Below are 14768 nucleotides of genomic sequence, written 5' to 3'. Positions count from 1 at the left end.
AAAATAGTAAAACAAGTCTGATAAATTGATATAAACTTTCGAAATAGAATCTGAACAATACACTCTCCCAAAATCAGTAGAACTGTCATAATCTCTACAGAGTAAGCTAAAATGTCTACTACATAACTATCTGAATGAAAATACAACAGGAAGTAAAGATAAAAGAAGGTGGCTCTGAGGCCTGCAGATGCCGAGCAGGCATACCTTGAAGTCTCCGTAAAGCAGCCAACAGATGATCACTAACGTTCGACACGAGTAAATGTACCTGGATCTGCACAAAAGATATGCAGAAGCGTAGTATCAGTACACCACAATGGTACCCAGTAAGTATCAAGTCTAACCTCAGTTGAGTAGTGATGAGACTATGTGAAGACACCTATTAGGATGTAAATAAATAGTATAAAAATATAAGAACGATAAATAATGGAAGGCGGAGAAATAACTGATACGAAACAAGTTAATAGCATGAACTAATACCGGAATTTTTAAGCATGGAAATAACATAAAAGAAGCAACTAAAGAGAACCACAATGAGAATATACGGACAACAACTAATAGAACAAGGAAGAACAAAATAACAAGAAGTGTTCCCACCAAAACTCTTTGCCACATTAGATAAACAACAAGAATCACAATGAGGTACCGCCTTGTGTACAATAAAAATCACAACCGAGGTACCGCCTCGTATTCATAATTCACAATCATAATCACAATCTTTCCTTATACCGCCACGTGAGCCTTACATTTAAATAGGTTTTGAAAACAGTTTTTTCGAAATGGCTACACGCACATTAGCCCACCTTATGACGCTGCGTGGCTTCACGTAATTCTCGTACAAGCAACACGCACATAAGTACCGCCTTATACTGCCGCATGAACATTAACCCCAAGCCTTATATCGCCGCATGCGCTTCAATATCACATCACAATAACAACTCGCACCACAAGTACCCATATCATAACTTGTCAACAATAAACAATATCAATATTTCCTAAACAATAGCCCATTCCTAAGCATTTTGTACCCACTCGTCACCTTGCGTACACTCCTTTCACATCGCACAAATGAATCAATCAATACCAATCCTAAGGTGTAGTCCCCCCCCCTCCCCCCACACACACAAAATTAGGTAAGACACTTACCTCAATTAGGCCAATTCAACCCTCGAAAATATCTTTTCCCCTAAAATTCGCCTTCACACGGCTCAAATCTAAACAAAATCGACTTAATATCATCAAACAATGCAAGGGAAATAAATTACAATAAAAAGCTAGGATCTTTACACTTTTCCCAAAAAGTCAACTCGGGGCTTGCGCGGTCAAAACTCGGGTCCAATGGTAGATTCCGACTACCCATGACTCTACGAGTTCATATATGTGATTAGTTTCAAAATTCGAGTCCAAATCGACTCTCAAAACTCGAATTCTTATTTTTCAAAAACTTGACAAGGTTTCACAATTTTTCACCTTGATTTAAATGATTTTGATGTTAAAATCTAAGATATATTGATGGAATATGACTAGAAATAGATTAGAATCATTTACCCACAGTTTGTAGATGAAAATTCCCTCTCCAAATCCCCTCCTACCGAGTCTAGGGTTCTAAAATGAGACGATGAGAGAAGAAATCCCGACTTTCAGCCCTTTTGATCAGCTACTGATGTCGCAATTGCGACATTGGTTCGCAATTGCGAAGAATACATTGCAAATGCGGCCACTGACCTTCGTAGTGGGACCTCGCAATTGCAATCAATGGATTCGCAAATGCGAACCATGCCCCCTTATCAAAAGCGAGCACTTAGTCGCTAATGCGAACCACCCAAAGTACTAGACCAATTCACAATTGTGAGCCTGGCATCACAATTGAGAAACCTGGGGCCTCCCTGCTAAGCTCGCAATTGCGAACCTGGTGTTCGTAAATGCGATACCTGAAGCATCAACACACCAGATTCTGCAATTTCAGTCCAAAACACTTCAGAACATGTCCAGAAATCATTCGAGCCCTCAGGGCTCCAAACCAAATATCCACATAAGTCTAAAAATATCAAACGAACTCACTAGCATGATTAAAATACAATAATAACATCTAAAACTACGAATCGAACACTAAAACACATGAATTTCAAAGCAAAGTTCAAAATCTTTAGAATTACAACTAAACGTCTGAATCCTATCAAACCAACTCCAAATGATACCAAATTTTGCAGACAAGTTCTAAATAGCATAACAGACCCATTCCAAGTCTCAAAAATCGAATTCCAAGCTCGATAGCTAAAAAACAACCATGGTCAAACTTTTCAACTTCAAATTTTCAAATTTAAGAAAAACAACACAAATCAACCTACGGACTTCCGAAATTAATTTCGGGCATTTGCCCAAGTCTAAAATCACTATACGAAGCTATCGGAGCCATCAAAATACTGTTCCAGAGCATTTTCACAAAAGTCAAAGTTTGGTCAATATTTCTAATTTAAACTTCTAAGTCAAGAATCGAGGGGTCTGAATCCACCCGAAAGCTTTCTGGAACGAAACTAACTGACCCCTTAAGTTATAAAACCATAAACACACATGTGTGAAGCATAAAAAGGGGTAATGGGGCGCAATTATACAAAATGACCGATTAGGTCGTTACAACACCTAATATGCACGCTCAATTTAATAGCGTGATCTTAATGCGTTCTTGATAGATTGATTCCATAGGAATATAGGTGTTAATCTATTTTGAATAGGCGAGTATTAATTCGGGATATTACTAAGAGAACACTCAATCGATTAATGAGCAACCATATGCGAATTGCATGAAAATGAGAGTTAGCTAGAACACAATAGGATTGGTGAATCGGCCACTACCCTGAAATATTTATCTCTACTGAATTCTTAATAACCATTTTCTGCTTGTTAAATTAGTTAATTGTTACATTCACTGTTTAGTTATAATCACACAATTCAACTTTGATTGACTTGACTGAATAACAAATTGAGTGAAATTAGTATGTAGTTAACACAAGTCTATGTGGGTTTGACACTCTACTCATCATTATATTACTTGTTGACCACGTATACTTGCATGTACATTTGGGAGCAACAGTATAAAATCAGGTGTTACTTGCTAAAAAACATATATAAAAAGGGACTTGGAGGACACAAGTTAGTATCATATAATGTAACTATCATTTATATATATATATATGCAAAACCATCTGATCCAAAATATTTTGTCTCCGAGATAGGTCACACTTTATTAACATAGTCAGATAAATTACTTCCAATAATTTCCTCTATGGAACCATAATTTTCGTATAAAATAATACTATATTACTCTTCAAAAAAAATCATTACATAGTACAATCACTTTAAAAAATATTAGCCGCTAAATATATATTTTCACATACTAATATATAATATACATATTTTATATATAATTAGTATATATATTTTTGTATATTTGACTAATTGATGGAATTATTTTTGGCCGACCAAACAAATATGTACCTTGCCCAAAAAGATGTCATATTCACTAGCGTTTGTAACTTTTCAAGCAACTCGGCCCAAGCTTGAAGCGGATATTTTTTCTTATATGTACAATAATAGGACAATATTTACAATTAGTTTGATATTTAGATTTTAAAAAGTAGCTAGAGTTTTTTTTTTACAAACTATATATAAATTCAGTTAAAACATACAACTTGTATATAAAATTTTGTTGTATAAAATTCAGTCAAAACAAACAACTTACATACAACTTGCATACAATTTTCTTTTGCTATATACAAATTCGGCCAAAACATACAATATACATACAATATGTATACAACTTATTGTTCTTTTTTCTCTTCAAATTTTAATCTGAAATTCCAACCAAAACCAACTCTAATCTTAGCTATACTCTCTCATAATTGAGATATAAAATCTAAAGAATATTCTCAATAGTTTGCAACAACACACATTACAAATAAATCATAATTTCGCAAAACTCCATTTTCAAATTCAAAATTTTAAACTTTTTATTGGTTGTTAACGGAGCTGTGAATGGAGCTCCAATGCTAATGTATATATCGAAAACCATGCAAGTTTCTTATTATCAGAGATTCACACTATGGATCAATGTGAGTTGGTAAGTTAGATTTGTCAACAGACTAATGCAAGAAAAAGATAATTGTGCCAATTAAACAAATGGATGAGTCGATGTCTATTATAATTTTCTTACTATAAAAAATGATGGCTCCTGCTCACTTGTAGTTTGTTTGGCATTAATATATATTCTCGGCTTGGGTGAGCTTGATGAGAAAGAAAGAAAATGTGAAAGATCGAAGCCTAAAATAGAAAAGATTGGAGCCTAATGTATGTAATTAATAATATAATTATGTTAGGTACTTAAATGGGAGAAAACTAATGTTAATTGGTGTATATATATATATATATATATATATATATATATATATATATATATATATATAATCAAGGCAAAAATTACTCATTCGTCAAGAAATTATACTATATTGCTAGATAATTTTTTTATTTTATGTATATTTACTATACATTGACTTCCCGTGATTTTACAGTGTATTTAAATTTTTATATTTTGATACCCTTTAGTAAAAATTCTGACTCTATCACTGTGTATATATAAGTAAAAACTCCTACTCTTTTTGGAACGTTACAGAAAGTTACTAGAAAAATAAAATATCTACCGCCCCTTAGCTATAGAATACGATTTATCATTCTCGTCCAAAAAACATTATTAATGATATTTCAAAAGATCCAGGAAAAAAAATGATTTTTTAGTGGGTGTGGTTGAACTTTGTTGGAAACATCTAGCCGAAGCTATATACAAAATTTTAGGAAAATTACAGGTTTAGATTCACTTGAAGTCAAAATCGTAGCTAAAATCCAAGTTGAAAATCATTACAACACATGCATATCATATTTATATCATTATGTATTCATGAATATCATACAAATGTATATAAATATACACAGATATACATGAATATACAAGATGATATACATAGATATACACAATTCTTCTGCCAATTATGTTTCTTGCATATTTGAAATCCGAGTGTAATATTGTCACGGGCCCAAATTTCCACCTTAGTATATTGTGATGGCACCTAGTCTCTAATACTAGGTAAGGACATACATTGAGAATTTAGTAGAATTAACAACTAAGATGATAAATTAAACTGATAACTATCATAATGAAACGAAAATGATACAGCAATCTCAATATTCCCAAAACCGGTGGAATTGAGTCATAAGCTCTAAAGAAATACACTAGAAATCTCAAAATATAATACTACTTGTTGTGAAGATAAACAGTAGAAAAGACAATAGTAGAAGGTGACTCCAAGGCCTGCGAGCGTCAAGCAGGTATACCTTGAAATCTCCGAGATATCCGAGTCAACTCATTGGTATCCGGCACGAGCAGAAGTATCTGGATCTGCACAAAAATATGCAGAAGTGTACATGAGTACACCACAACGGTACCTAATAAGTATCAAGCCTAACCTCGGTTGAGTAGTGACGAGTCAGGACAAGACACCTGCTAGACATAGAAACCTGTGCAGAATATTTTAATAACGGAAAACAAAGAGATAAATGACAACAAACAGTGTGATGATATAATGCTAGCAACGGATATTAAAGCAATCAAGGACAACAGAGAATGAGCATATGATAAGAACAAGAAATAATCAAATACAGCCAGAATACAAGAAAACAAATGAAGGAATAACAATAACTGTTCAATCAACAAACCTTTTCAACATAGAATGTACAACAAGAATCACAACCGAGCCACCACACCTCATATTCACGTTTCACAATTTACAATCACAATCTTCCTTATATCACCATGTGAACCCTGCATTTATTTTAAAAATACTTTTCCGAAATAGCTACGCGCATTTTAGCCCCCTTATCTCACCGCGTGGCTTTAAGTAATTCCCTTACTAGCAACACGCGTATAAATCTCGTCTTATCTCACCGCATGCGTTTAAATACCCACCATTATATCATTGCATGCATATCAATATCACAACATAATAATAAACTTGCACCACACGTGCCCATATGCCACAACATTGCCGATCAACAATACCAATGTATCCACAACACATAACCCACGACTCAACTACAATATGTTCAAAAATCTCAATAACAACAAAATGAATGAGAAACAACTCAATAAGGAAAGATATCTCAATAATCAATAGCTCAAACCACAATGTGGTAATAGCTTCCACAACTACAATTTTAATAATTCAACAAATGAAGGTATCCCCATGAGATGACAACTTCCAATACAAGTGCAAAACATGGGCTTAACAATGCAAAAGATAGCATGAAATAACAACTACGACTAAATGCATGCGAATATCTCAACATCGGAAAGAATATAATGTAACAACAGCTACTAATAAATGCATATAAGATCAACCTCGACAATGGAAACTAGAACATATAATGACAACTTCTATTAAGGCATGTAAGAATAAGCTTGAGAACAAATGATAGAACAAATGATAACAACTCCAATTAAATGATTATGATTAACCTAAGAGTCTAAACCGGTCAATTTTCATATAAATGCCCGTGTACACACTCGTCACCTCATGTACACGTCTTCCACATAGTGCAAATAGTACAATCAAACGCAATCTTAAGGAATAGTTTTTTCCGTACAAAGTTAGGCAAGATACTTACTTCAAACAAGCTAAATCAATCCACTAATAAGTCATTCCCATGCAAATCCAACTCCGGATAGCTCGCATCTTGCCAAAATAACTTAATATCATGAATAAAAATCATAGGAAGTAATTTCGGATAATAAAGATTCGGTCTTTAATGAAAATAAAAAAGTCAACTCAAAAGGTCAACCCCGGGACCGCACCTCGGAACCCGACCAAACTCACAAATTCCGAACACCCATTATGATACGAGTCCAACCATACCAAAATCATCTAATTTCGACCTCAAATTGATCTTCATCCCCCTATTTTATACTTTAGGAAAGTAAATTTTACAAACATTTCTCAACATTTCCAATTCAAATCACTAATTAAATGATGAAAGCAAATATAGAATCATGAAATGTAGACAAATTCTAGTTAAAAAAATACTTATCCCGGTCCAAATCGTGAAAAGTCACTCCACAATTTTTCAAAACCGAGCTCTCTAACTCAAAATGTGATAAATGAAATAAAACCCTCGTCCAAACTGTAATCTGCCCAGGCATTCCAAAGTATGCGGACCAACAGTCACATTTGCGGAAAAATCATCGCAGATGCAGCTTCCACTTAAAGCCCAGAACGTTCGCTTCTGCGTGCAAAAGGGCACACTTGCGCTCCCGCTTCTGCGGGCAAATCACAGCACCTGCGGTCCCTCTCTAACAACCCAAAATTAGCTTCTGCGGAATATTTCCTCTTTTGCGGTTGCGCACCTGCACGTACCTGTCCGCACCCATGGACCCAGCTCACCTAACCCAAACTCGCATGTGTGGCCAATCAGCTGCTTCTGCAGCACCGTGCCTACGGCCCAAATATTGCAGGTGCAAAAGCACCAAACTTCCACAGTCTTAAGCAATTCTTCTAAGTCTCCAATTGGTCAGAACTTAACCTAAAACACACCCGGGGGCCCCAGGACCCCGTCCGAACATTCCATCAAGTCCCAAAATATAACACGAACCTACTCGAGACCTTAAATCACATAAAACAACATCAAAACTACGAATCACACCCTAATTCAAGCCTAATGAACTAGTGAACATTTTCAAATTCAAAACTTGCGCCGAACAAGCCTAACCAACTCCGAATAACCTCAAATTTTACGTGCAAGTCCCAAATGACACAACGAACCTACACCAACTCTCAAAGTCACAATCTGAGCCCAATATCAATAAAGTTAACCCTAGGTCAAACATCTCCACCTTCCAAACCTTCAACTTTCCAACTTTCGCCAAAAAGTACCAAATCAACCTACGGACCTCCGAATCAACATCTAGACATATGCCTAACTCCAAAATCAGCATACGAAGCTATTGGAACTATCAAAATTTCATTCCGGAGTTGGCTACACACAAGTCAAACTCCAGTCAACTCTTTCAACTTAAGATTCCAACCTTGGGACTAGGTATCCCAATTCACCCCGAAACTTTCCCGAAACCAATCCAAACACCTCGGTAAGTCGCATAACCACAAATGAACATAGAAAAAGCAATAAATAGAGGAACGAGTCTATAATATACAAAAAGACTAATCGGGTCATTACATCCCCTACCCCCTTCTTAAAACAAACGTTCGTCCTCGAACGAGTATAGAGACATACATAAAATGCTGAGAAGGTAAGGATATCGACTCCACATCTTGTGTTCGGTCTCCCAAGTCGCCTCCTCGACCGATTGACCCCTCCATTGAACCATCATTGAAGCAATGTTCTTTGTCCTCAACTTCCGGACCTGCCTGTCCAAAATAGCTACCGGCTCCTCAACAAAAGTCAAGCCCTTGTCCGATTAGACTGAGCTAGAATCTAATACATGTGACGGATAACCATAATAATTTTGTAGCATGGAAACATGGAACACTGGGTGAATTGTTGATAAGCTGGGTAGCAATTCAAGTTTGTAGGCTACCTCACCAACTCGCTCAAGTATCTTAAAGGGACTAATATACTTAGGGCTCAACTTGCCCTTCTTCTCATGTACTTCATGGGCGAAACTCTTAGCGAAACACTCTCTCCCACCATAAATGCTACATCACGAGCCCTCCAATCAGCATAGCTCTTATACCTAGATTGTGTTGTATGAAGCTGATCCTTAATCAACTTGACTTTCTACAAGGCATCCCGAACCAAATCAGTGCCCAACAACCTAGCCTCTCCCAGCTCAAAATAACCAACTGAAGAACGACACTGCCTCCCATATAAGGTCTCATAAAGAGCCATCTAAATACTCGATTGATAGCTATTGTTGTAGGAAAACTCTACAAGCGATAATAACAGATCCTATGAACACCCAAAATCCATAACACAGACACGTAGCATATCCTCCAAGATCTGAATGGTGCGCTCGGACTGCCCGTCCGTCTGGGGGTAAAATGTGGTGCTCAGCTCGACCTGTGTGCCTAACTCATGCTGCACATTTCTCCAAAAATGCAATTTGAACTGTATTCCTCAATTGGATAGACCCCGGCACACCACGCAGACGAACAATCTCATGGATATAGATCAGAGCCAATTACTCTGAAGAGTAGGTTGTCACAACCGGAATGGAAGTGTGTAGACTTAGTCAGTTTATTCATAATAACCGACACTGCGTCAAATTTGTTCGAGGTCTGTATGAGTCCAACAACGAAATCCATGGTGATACTCTCCCACTTCCACTCTGGAACATCAAGTATCTGAAGCAAACCGCATGACCTCTAATGCTCGTACTTTACCTGCTGATAGTTCAAACATCGAGCCACATACTCCACAATATCTTTCTTCATTCTTCTCCACCAATAGTGCTGCCTCAAATCTTGATACATCTTTGCAGCACCCAGATGAATGGAATACTGCGAACTATGGGCCTCCTCAAGAATCAACTCATGCAACCCATCTATATTGGGTACACAAATCTAGCCCTGCATCCGTAACACCCCATCATCTCCAATAGAAACCTCCTTAGCATCACTGAGTTGCACCATATCCTTAAGGACAAGTAAATGGGGGTCATGATACTGATGCGCCATGATTCGCTCATACAAAGAAGACCGAGAAACCACACAAGCAAAAACTTGGCTAGACTAAGAAACATCCAACCTCATGAACCGATTGGCCAAAGGCTGAACATCCAAGGCTAACGATCTCTTCCCAACTGGAATATATGCAAGGCTACTCATGCTCTCTGTCTTCCTACTCAAGGCATTGGCCATGCCATTGGCCTTCCCGAGATGACATAAAATGGTGATATTATAGTCTTTTAACATCTCTAACCACCTTTGCTTCCTCAAGTTCAGATATTTTTGTTTAAACAAGTGATGCAAACTCTGATGATTTGTGAATACCTCAAAAGACACACCGTAGAGATAGTGTCTCCAAATCATTAATACATGAACAATGGCAGCCAACTCTAAATCATGTACTGAGTAATTCTTCTCATGTGGATTCAACTGACGTGAAGCATAAGCAATCACTCTACCTTCATGCATCAATACACATCTGATGCCAATCCACGAAGCATCACAATACACCTATATAAGAACCTGATGCTGAAGGAAAAACTAAATTTGGAGCTATGGTCAAGGCAGTCTTGAGCTTCTGAAAGCTCTCCTCACACTCATCAAACCACCAGGATGGGGACCCTTCTGAGTAAATATGGTGAAAGGAGTTGTGATGAATGAGAAACCCTCTACGCAACGACGATAATAACCAACCAAGCCTAGAAAACTCTGAATCTCAGTAGCAGGAGACAGTCTGGGCCAACTCTAAACTGCCTCCACCTTCTTCGGATCCACCTTAATCCCCTCACTAGACACCACATGACCAAAAAAAGCCACTGAATCAAGCCAAAACTCGCACTTGGAGAATTTAGCATATAGCTTCTTCTCCCTCAAGGTCTGGAGCACGATCCTCAAGTGCTGCTATGATCCTCCCGGCTGCGAGAATACACCAATATGTTGTCAATAAATAGGATGATGAAAGAATTAAGATATGGCTGGAACACACTGTTCATCAAGTGCATAAATGTTGTTGGGCATTAATCAGCCCAAATGACATTACCAGAAACTTATAGTGGCCATACCGAGTCTTCAAAGTAGTCTTCGAAATATCTTAATCCCGAATCTTTAATTGGTGGTACCCTAACCTCAAATCAATCTTCAAGAATACCTGAGCACCCTGAAGCTGGTCGAACAGATCATCAATATGCGGCAGTGGTACTTTTTCTTCACTATAACTTCATTCAATTGCCTGTAATCAATACACATACTGGTAGAGCCATCTTTCTGCTTCACGAATAGAACTGGAGAAACCCAAGGCAAGATACTCGATCAGATGAAACTCTTATCAAGCAACTCCTAAAGTTGTTCCTTTAATTTCTTCAACTCTACTGGTTCCATATGATATGGTGGAATGGAAATGGGTTGAGTGCCCAGCACTAGGTCAATGCCAAAATCGATATCCCTATTGGGCGGCATGCCCGATAGGTCTACTAGGAACACATCTGGGAAATCTCTCACTACCGGAACTAACTCAACGGTAGGAGTATCGACACTAAAATCCCACACAAAGGCTAGATATGCTTCACACCCCTTCTCAACCATTCACGGTGCCTTCAGAAAGGACACCACCATGCTAGGAATACAATCTAATGTACCCCTCCATTCCAACTGCGGAAAACCTAGCATAGCCAAAGTCACAGTCTTGGCGTGGCAGTCCAGAATAACGTGATAGGGTAACAACCAATCCATACCCAATATCACGTCAAAGTCCACTATACTGAGTAGCAATAGATCAACTCGGGTCTCAAAACCACCAATAACAACTAAACACGACCGATAAACACGGTCCACAACAATAGAATCTCTCACAAGCATGTACACATATACAGGAGCACTCAAAGAATCACGAGATATATCCATATATTGTGCAAAGTAAGATGACACATACGAATAAGTGAACCCCGGATCAAACAAAATAGATGCATCCCTATAACACACTAGAACAATACCTGTGATGATAGCATCCAATGCAACAGCCTCCGTCCTACACAGAAAAGGATAGAAACAAGCTTGGACTCCCCCTCTAGGGCGACCTCTACCCGCCTGACTCCCACCCCTAGTTGACGGTGCGGGAAAAGCGGCAACGAGAGCAACAACCATCATCTATGAACCCTATGGACCCTGTGGAATCTTTGGAGCATGTTTAGCCTATGGAAGTGCACCCCTCCTAAGTCTGGGACAATCCCTCACCATATGCCTGGTATCACCACACTAAAAATAAGCTCTATGTGGGCGTTGCTGTTGAAACTGACTCTGGCTTGGTCAGCTAGACTGACTGCTGAAGGCACCCCATGCAGGAGGTGAACTGGAAAGTGGTTGTGCATAATGGGCGATCTGAGACCTAGGAATAGCTAAGGCGCTGCGAGCACCTAGGAGTGTTGAATGAACTGGTCGACTCGCATAACCTTTACCATGATGTGCTGCAATTGGAGCGCATGCACCTCTAAATCCTCTAGAATCTCGAGGCCTCTTGGCCTCCTTCCATCCTCCGAGTGATCTCTACAACCTGCTGAAATGGAGTATCTGTCATGACCCAAAACCAACCCGTCGTGATGGCGCCTATCATGGTACTAGGCAAGCCGACTATTCAGATATTTCCAACACTTTAAATGTTTAAAAGATACTAAAACAATTTAAATAAAGGAAAATCTCTTAAAATAAGATAGGAATTTATAACTCAATACATAAATTCTTCCCAAAATAAGGGTGTCACTGAGTAGATGAGCATCTACGAAATACAAAGCCTAGTACACTGTCTAGAAGTAAAACTGAATAAATAAACTAAAAGATAGGGGACAAGAGTCAAGGTCTGTGAATGCCAAACAGTTACCTCGATGATCTCCAAAGGTCTGGCCTCTGCAAATCAACAACCGCCGAAACCGGAAGCATCTAGATCTGCACTCGAGGTGCAGGGTATAGCGTGAGTACGAGCAACTCAATAAGTAACAAATCTAACCTTTGGACTGAAAGTAGTGACAAGTCCAATTATTACAGTCCATTTTCAACATTTAACAGTACAGAAAGTTACAGAAAATATGACAATGATATCTCATATATTTATATTCTACAAGTGAAGGTACAAGAATTTAGACATGCTTTCAACAAGAACTTAGACATGCTTTCAGATTTCACAACAAAACTTAACACATAACAGGGCAGATCCAGCCCACATGCAAATAAAATAGGGCATATCTAGCCCAAACGCAAGTAAACATGGCAGATTCAGCCCAAATGTCATAACTGCTAGCATTGCGCCCATTGTGGGTGTGTAGACTTCGGAGGGACTGATCCAGCACAAGCGCTATAATAAGCCAAATCCTGGCATGAATCAATAAACCTACTGCGGCATGTATCCTGATCCCATAAATACCACTCACAATATGCCATCCGCCAATAACTTCTCTAGTCTCTCGGGCTCACCAGGATTATGATATTCAGCCCATGAATGATGATATGATATAACAAATAAAGACAACAGAGACTGAGACATGATATACAAAAAATAACTGTGACTAAGTACAAATTCACAGATTAGGCAATTAGTTTAGGAGCAAAGTACGACGATTGTGGGTCCCAATAGTACCATCATATAGCCTAAGCAGGGTTTCTAACATGACTGACAGCTCAATGGATCTAGCACATGGTGAAAATACGGGTAACAACAAGATTTAACAACTATTCAGTTCTATGAAATCGACCAAGTCATAATTCTTAAGGTGCACGCCTACATGCCCGTCACTAAGCACATACGCCACTCAACACCAATCACATAATACAAAATTCGGGGTTTCACACTCTCAGAACCAAGCTTAGAAGAGTTACTTACCTCAAGCTATGCAAATTCCTACTCCGACAAGCCCTTGCTTCGTGAAATGGCCTCCAAATGCCTCGAATCTAGCCACAAATAGTTCGATACAATCAACGCAAGCTAAAGGATTCAATTCAATAAGAAAATACTAAGCTCTTAATCAAAAGTCAAAAAGTCAACTCAAAAGTCGGCCCCCAGGCCCACGTCTCCAAATCGGTTCAAAGTCACAAAATCCTAACACCCATTAAACCACGAGTCCACCCATACCAAAATTACTCAAATCTAATACCAAAATATCAATCAAATCGCCAAACTTCGGCCAAAGAACTTTCCTCCATTTTCCCCCAATTTTCCAACCCAAATCACTAAAATGATGAAATCAAAGACATAAACATGGGATATAACCAAAAATAAGTAAGAATCACTTGCCCAAATCATCCACTTGAAAATCTCTACCCTAATCACCCACTTGAAAATCTCTCCAAGAATCGCCTCCCACCGAGCTCCCAAAATCAAATTGTGAAAATGAGCTCAAACCCTCATTTTGAAATATTTAAGTTTCTGCCCAGGTATCCCTTCATCGCGATCACGGGAATTCCTACGCGATCACGAAGCACCATCTTAAGCTGCTAAACTCAGACCCTACGAGAACGCAGACAAGACCACGCAAACGCAATTCATTACCTCTCCAGACCCATGCGATTGCACCAACACCCACGCGTTCACATAGAGCAATGCGCATGACCAGCTCCTCTTCTTTTCCTCTTCGCGAACGCGGCCTAGCCCACGCGTTCACGATGCTCTGCCTGGTCTAACGTACGCAATCGCATACTCCGTCTCGCGAACGCGTAGAGAAAAGTCCCAGCTGCCTCAATCAAGCCTTCGCGATCGTGTTCCTACTTACGTGACCGCATAGGAGAAAATTAGAACTGGACAACAGAATTCTTCAGCAGCCTTCCAAGTCTAAAATTGATCCGTTAACCATCTGAAATCCACCTGAGGCCCCCGGGACCTCAACCAAACGTACCAACAAGTCCTAAAATATCATACGAACATAGTCAAGCCTTCAAATCACTTCAAACAATGCTAAAACCACGAATCGCGCATCAATTCAAGCCTAATGAACTTTTGAACTTCCAACTTCTACATTCGATGCCAAAACCTATCAAATCACATCCGATCCCAACTTTTTCACACAA

This window comes from Nicotiana tabacum, chromosome 24 (genome assembly GCF_000715075.1).
Source record: "Nicotiana tabacum cultivar K326 chromosome 24, ASM71507v2, whole genome shotgun sequence".
In the NCBI taxonomy this organism is placed as follows: domain Eukaryota; kingdom Viridiplantae; phylum Streptophyta; class Magnoliopsida; order Solanales; family Solanaceae; genus Nicotiana; species Nicotiana tabacum.
The sequence above is the reverse complement of the archived record's forward strand: the minus strand, read 5'-3'. Positions refer to the sequence as shown.